Here is an 8014-nt window from a genome sequence, read left to right on the forward strand (position 1 = left end):
GGCTATTTCTACTATTTATATTGCTATTTCTTGATCAACAGATTGTATTATTCTCCAATAATTTATTAATAATTAACAGTACTGAAATGAAGGCTATAAGGGCATTAATGGGAGCCCTTTTTTGTTAAGTAACTAATGCGTTACTGTTCACAGTAACGCATTACTTTTGGGTGTAAGTAATCAGTAAAGTAACTGAGTTACTTTTGAAATGAAGTAACTAGTAATGGTAACTAGTTGCTGGTTTTCAGTAACTATCACAACACTGATCATCAATAGCTGTGTTATAAATACCATACATCGTTTATAAATTAAGCACATCATAAAGTCAGCATGCATACCAATACTGGAACTATTGGACACATAAATTGAACATTATGCACAAGACTGGAAGAAATGTACAAATTACGTGTCAATAAGAGTTCATTGTGAACAAAGAACACTTTGGAAAATCACCTTGCATTCTACGAGCGTATTTAGATGAATTGAAAGTGACATTCATGGTTGCAGTTGGATTTGAAGGCATTGTTTACACATATTGTTGTATTTCCTGTTTGTATAAAGCTGTTATTAGTTGATCTTTTTATATGGGAAACACAAATAGAGTGAACAAAGACAGTATGCAAGCAGTAAATAGTGTATGGGATAGAGCAGGCATGGGCAAACTAAGGCTCGCGGGCCATATTCGGCCCTTTGGGCTTTTTAATCCGGCCCGCCGAATATTGGTACAAAATTGTCCTAATTGTATTAAAGACTGCATTCATTTAGCCTTTTTCCTGCAATACCCGGCATTTCAGTTGATCCCACTAGATGGCGCACTCTAGACACAATTTACCTTTGCTGGAGTCGGCAACCCGGCAACATCTAAGAACCAAAATACGTCACGCTTACATTGGAGGATGTCGAGATTAACCTGAGCAATAACAGTTCATGGTGAGTACAGCAAATACAAGTTGTAACAAGCAGTAGCGCTGAGCAAAGTGACTAGAACGCAACCACACACTTATATAAAGTCAGGCAACACTAACCAGGCTTAGTGTGATTCTGTTTATTTTACCTTACTTTAATGACCATCCATTCACTGTTATTGACCATTGTGAAGAGGCAGACGTTTTCCTGTTGTTTTGTATTATTTGTATTATNAAACTTTCATAACAGCGTTGTGATGCCAAACAGCGTCCATTCAGACTGACACACATTCACTGATGGAAATGGGGGATGTATCAGCTGCTTGTGTGACAGTCGGACAGTGAATACTTTAAAGCGGCCGCTGCCGTGAGTTAACCGTAACTCCGGTGGACGAGCAGCGCTGCAGCGGGCGGTAATGCCGCTGAACCACATTCATAAACAATGCACCACGGCACTCTGGAGAAAGGTGTAAGGTTGGAGAAGTAGTTCTTTAATTTAATCTGGCTTTGTATGATTAAAAACTACCCAACGCAGTCCTCTATTGATGTTGTTGTGAGGGGTGTTGCGGAGAAAATCAGTGACGTAAAACGCTGTGTGGGTCATAAGAAGGCACGTAAACGGTAACGTCATGACGCAAACGATGACGCAATGACGCAATGACGCAATAATTCACCTTTGAACCTGCATCTGTAACAATGAGTGGACCAAAGAAAAGAAAAGTCGACAATGAGTGCCGAGTGTTTAATGAGGAGTGGACAGCAAAATATTTTTTCACCGATCTGCTACTGGCCCGGCCCGTCTGTCAAATGTTAAAACTCATAGTGGCCCCCAAGCCAAAAAGTTGGCCCACCCATGGGATAGATAGAGGCATGGATATGCCATAATATTGCACAGTTCTGTCCATGGTGCTGAAACACACAGCACACTGAGAACAAACCATGCTTTCACCACCATATCTCTCGTTTGCTAAAGGATGCTATAAAATACCAACAAGTAGAATTTAACCAATTTAATAGTGAATAGTGAATTATGTCAGAGACTAGTCCTGTCCATGGTGCTGAAATTATGATTGGAAATGTTCATTTATTTACTTATTGTTGAACAGTGCATTTTATGTCGAGGACTTTTTAATGTGTCAGATAATATATTTAAGTGTTAATAACCATACGTTTCAGACGACATTTGGAATAAATTGGTCAACACATTGAACTATTTAACAATACCAAATGTTTAACACTTTTACAATTCAACACTGTTCAACACCAGCCCTGTCCATTGTGCTTAAACAGAGGGTTGTTGCATAGTTTCAAAAAAACAAACAATTGGGTCTCTCTCCAGTGCATTTTTCAGCTGGAAGTTTCAGTAGTATGTAGAGCTGCAAAGAGAAGTCCAAGCTGAAATAGCTTATAGTTTTTCATCGCTTCCTACGTCATTGAAGTGTCAATGGCGCTGCCGGAAACAAAGGGCTAAAGATTTTGAAGCAGCAAACAAAACTGAATACTTTAATCGTCTGTATTTGCCATGGACATTGATTGGACATCTAAAACAATGTGCCCCAATTTCCCTCCTCCATCACCAGGTCCTTAAACCTCAGGGAATGCAGTACATGTAGGACAAATCCCCCACCAATATAATGCTGGTTTTATTTGAGCCCTGTCCATGGTTCTGAAATGAGATTATTTTGGCAGATTAAGGACAAACAACATATGGCACTGAATCTGAGTTGTATACTAATATTATGTTTCATGATTTTAGACCATAATAACAGAGTATTATACCTTCAATGCTCTGCTCTGTCCATGGTGCTGAAACTCGGTGGCTTTCACCCGCACTCAACATAGAAAGACACAGTATTTATGTCTATATTTATGGTTCAGAACTTAAAAAGGCGCACTCCTTCTCATAAACACACCTTAAAAATGTAGGCTATAGCTAAATGATGTTGGACAGGAAAGTAATAATGTGTTATCATTAGCGTCTGACTGCGGTTGTCAGACAAAATTCAGATCAAGTTCATGCAGCACATAGCGCTGGGGACAACTGTCACCATTCATTCATCATAACGGTGGTTGGTGCACTGTTTCTACCTTAAGCAATGTCTAATTTAATCCATTTTCAGATCACATCCAAGCCTTTGGGAGGCAGGATTTAAAATGCTTTACGGTCTCTAAAGAGAGCAGTTGATATCCAAGAACAGCGATCAAACACTCAATATCATAATGTATAATCTAGCAAATGATTACATGTCTTCTTTAGCCTTTTAAGTCGCAAGACACTGTATGGCATTGTTTTTAATGTCAATTAGGGTCACATGGTAACAGTGTCATTGCACAGCTGTCTCTGGGCTTATAAACTGAATTTGACAGTCAGCATGTTGTTGTGCAGGACATGTCAGGACATAATTACTGATGCCGCGGGGTGTTAATGACCTAACCCACTGTCAATGAGGTGATTTACAAAGCTGCAGAGGTTTAACTTAAGACTTGGATAGATAGCGATAGACACCAATGCTAAAGCTAACACATTCAATGCTATTAAACCTCAGCCAGCTTGATTCCCTGTAATCCAATATCAACACTCTTTAATAAACCATGACAACTGTTTGAGGTTGTTATTGATAAACAGTAATTTGGCTTCAAATCAACCTTTCTCCCATTGTAATGCTGCATGACTTTTCATGGAAGCTTTGGAAGAGAAAGAATTGATGTCCCACCTGACATGATTTATACATATGTGGCCATAAACACGGCAGATGCTGTCAGGTTTGCAATACACACCCTCCAGTTCCGTGTTTTTTATCAGCCATGCTGGTGCATCAGAAAGAGACTGGCAAGGTTAAAGGAATGCCCTTTATGAATATCTGAAATAAGAAATATCAATCATATGAACATTTTTGACCTGGAGGAGCACTTTGAATTCACCCTTCATGGCCAAACACACAACGATAAGAACACGTTTTTTTTTTTCATTTCAGGACTAAGCTGAATCTCAGTGCACTTACCAATGGTAGTTTTAAAAATGTAATCAAGTACAAAGCTAAACAGAATCATAATTCATTGCCTGGTGTGGTATGTGTATGCCCATCAGTAAAACACTGAGCACGGACCACTCATTGCCTTTGGCCATAAACAGCCAATCAGAGGCACAGCTCAAAACATGAGGGCCTCTGGACCTTTCCACACATCCAAAGTGTTTCCTCTCGAGGTGGATTCATCGATATTTGTTAGTACATTATTTATCGGCTGGAATCAAGTGCAACATGCAGCTTGAAAGAAAACTAATCTAATTATGATTCAGTTACAGTATACTACTTGTTGTGTGTGTTGTATAAATGGCCCCTCTCAGTTATATATTGTATTCGTTAGTGAAAGGATGTGGTAATTCTAAGAAGAATATATAACAACATACAGCATTTTTACGCAGCTTTTTCTGTGAGAATCTGTGTTCAACGGGGTGACCTTTCTATGAAGCACAATATGTAAAGCCTACTTCAATGTAACTGCATGGGATCTTATGACAATTCAAACAAAAAAACGATGGGCTGAATGAATATCCTTCATTAAAGCAATGAGAGGATTTGTAATTTTTAATTACCATTTTGTCAAGGAGTCTGCATAAATGGTGTGGGGATATTTTAATCAAAAATAAATGGAGTGTGCACACATGACTCTAAAGGGATTTAATGCTCATTGCAATAAACGGGTTACATTTACAAATCTGAAGCTTCAGGTGGAAGGATTATATCAAATTATTTTATAAATGAAAATATATATTTCACATCTCCTGCGTTTGCTAATATCAGCATTGAATATACAGGTTTATTAAAATCATTGCGAGGAAGGCATGCATATTCTAAAAGGTTGGAAATGCTCTTGCGTGGGCTGGGTCAGTTCGAGAAATGTCAGCCAATGCATTTTGGGAATTTGGCTTTATTGAAAGGATCTCCAATGTGTCTGTGTGGCACCTTTCATTTTCATTCCTGTTAATGGGTGCACTCTGTGAGGGCTGACTGACCCTGTGGGACACTGGGCAGGCTCACTGAAACCTACAGTCTTCCTGCAGAAAATCCTCATGTTTGACTCTGAGTGGTCTGAGAAACTAAAGAAATATCAGCCTCTGGTACCAGCTGAGACTAACTGTTTAAGTCTTTAGCTAAACCGATGAAGATTTACTCCATTTTAGGGTTAGGGTTAGGAATCAGAATACCTTTATTCGTCGCACAGAGGGGACATTTACATTGTTACAGCAGAAAAGAGCCAAAGACAGCTTAATTTTACATAAGAAGCATGCATACAAAAGTATAAAAGATAAGAAAATTATAATAAAAAAAGTTACACAATTTACAAAATACACATCCTGTAACAGCTCTGAGGATTTAGCAGCCAGGTATGTATTGCACAGACATTATATTATATATATTGCACATATTGCAGTTAGTTGGTTGGTATTTAACAACAAGGGTTGTTATAGTCAGTGTTTTTCAACTGGCTGGTTCTTAGATTTGTTCTTAAAGGTTTCATGAAATCAAACCAATACAAGTTTTTTTCAAATGCCATTCGATTTATTTATATGACCTCTCTATAGTCTGGTAGTTTTCACTGATATTTGGAAACCCGCTATTCCTGGACAGGATTTGAATTGCATTCAATGTAACAATGCATTGATGTAATTCGAGATTTTACAGTTTTTAATTGTTATCATTGATATCAGCTTTTGCTATTTACTGTTCAGTCGTGTTACTCCATGTCAGAGCAATGCAAATCTAACTATTTCTACTGCGATCATTTCACAATAAAAACATTCAGCTTGGGTAACAAACAAGGTCAAATGGTTTATCTGAGTTTAGTCGAGGGGTGTCCTATACTCAGATTTCCAAAAAGCACATACAGAGACGTGGTTAATATAACTGAAAACAGATATGTATTAAACAATACACTCTGGTTGACTTTCCAGTAATCATATCATATCTGATAATGCAATGTCATTTGTAAAACGATTGCTTTCCACTATCAATCCCTCAAAGCATATCAGCATTCTCGCGAGTTGCATGCTTTCATACAGACATTTAAAAAGGTGCTCATTATCAATACATGATATTATAAATACTAGATGAACACTTTGAAAATAATACTTTTTATAACTTTCAACCATAACTCAAAATATCAGTTTGATGTTCGCACTACAAAAGAAACATGAAATCAAAAGCTCCTAATGGCTCCAACAACTTGCAATTCCTTTTCAAATGAATCCCTAACCTTTTTGTCTCCAATTCAGTCCTTGGGAACAATGGGATCGTTTCAGTATGATATTTATTTGGATTTTCATTAGTATGCTGGTACTGCAAAGGACTCTATCAGAGAGACAAGCAAAGTGGAATTTGAAAGCTGCATTATTCTTTTGCAGGACAGCATGTTCCACTATCTTTGTTCCTCTGTCTAACCTTCAGCTGGTGGCTTCTGAGATCTCCTACTTACAGTCTCATGAAAAAAGCATCTCATTATAGCAAGAGGATGCTCTTATAAAAACAAGATACTGTGCTCGTGTTGCAGCTTTACAGCACATTTCTGCACATTTATAGCTTTCTTTATACGTCAAAATGGGATCTACATAGTAATGAAGCAGCTGTTGGAACCACTACAGGGCTTTAATAAAAAAAACTGCTTTTCTGATGTGTATGTGAAAGTCAAAAACTGAGACAGATGTATCAGCGTTTTAAGATATGGAAGAAAGCTATATTAATCTATCATCTTTTTCCTAAAGTCCGGGAAATAGAGAGATTTCATGTGGTTGGAATATTCTATCAGGCTGATTAGTAAAAATCTTAGTGGATATCTGTTAAGTTTAAGATTCCCAAGATAATGATTATGTAACATTGGACCTGACATTGACTTTGTCACTCTTTTGTCTGTATTCATCTTAAAATATATATATTTTTTAATTGAATTTGCCTAAAGATCAGTTACTTAAGGATAGTTTGGCATGATATCTGTAAGAGGGAACTCTGAGTTAAAGAGGCCCTATTATGCTTGTTGGCGTTTTCCCTCTCCTGTAGTGTGTCAATTCGTCTTTTGTGCCTGTAAATGTCTGCAAAGAATTAAACACCTAAGTTGTCGCAAGCGGAGGTTTTTCTCCCACACACTGAAACGGCTCGATTGGGCTCCTTTTTCTACTCACTATTTTACAATTTTTCTTTTTGTATTTACTTGCACTATTTTTCTGTTTTATTGTGTTGCACTGTTGGAGGAGCCTGTGACCTAAGATGTTCATCGTCATAACTACACTGTAGCTATGTACGTATGACCAATACAAGCCTTGAACCTTGAAGTGGCAAAACACCTCGAAGTGGTTGACAAATCATAAAAGAGCCAGCCAGTTAACCAATCAGAGCAGACTTGGCTCCCTTTTCAGAGAGAGGGTGAAAAAAGATGGCGCAGCACAGAAAGTATGAGAAAAATAAAGCACTTCTTGAACATTAAAGTATGAACACATGTCACAATAGAAGCACGATAAATACCGTTTTTTCAAGTTTTTTCTCTCTCGCATGAGTTTTAATTGTTCTCCTTAAAAGAAAAGCAATGTTACATACCAATGTTTGTTTACAGGTCTTATAAAGTACAAATGCATATGTGGAAAAGGTTGTAAGAAGCTTGTTGTGGCTACAGAGGGAACATCTCAGAAATAGCCTGAAGTGATGTCACATCTTTCAAGAGTCCCACATTTTGTTCTATCTATGCCCTGGCTGTTTGTCTGTTTCCTCATTTGCTTGTTTGCGATATACATCCGTGGTTGAATAGTCAAAGCTGTTCTCATCAGAATAACTGTCAACATTTTTGTAATTATAATGCAAACCAAGGCACTCTTGTCTGGCTGTGAAATAAGACCCAATTACAGACGTTCTGGATTCACTCGCATTGTGTATTCCTTTCCCTCCAAGTAGTACTCAGTTTGATGTGTTGTCAAGTGAGGTAAACAAGAGTTTGAATATACAGGTCAGAGGTTGAGACGCTCACAGAGAGTCAAACAGCCGGCCAAGCAGACATTTGATGCACACACGCTTCACTTCTACTCACAGCATGCTGCATAGCCATCTTACAAATCATTTACTTCT

This window comes from Notothenia coriiceps, unplaced genomic scaffold, assembly GCF_000735185.1.
Source record: "Notothenia coriiceps isolate Sejong01 unplaced genomic scaffold, NC01 NC01_scaffold00004486, whole genome shotgun sequence".
NCBI classification, from domain to species: domain Eukaryota; kingdom Metazoa; phylum Chordata; class Actinopteri; order Perciformes; family Nototheniidae; genus Notothenia; species Notothenia coriiceps.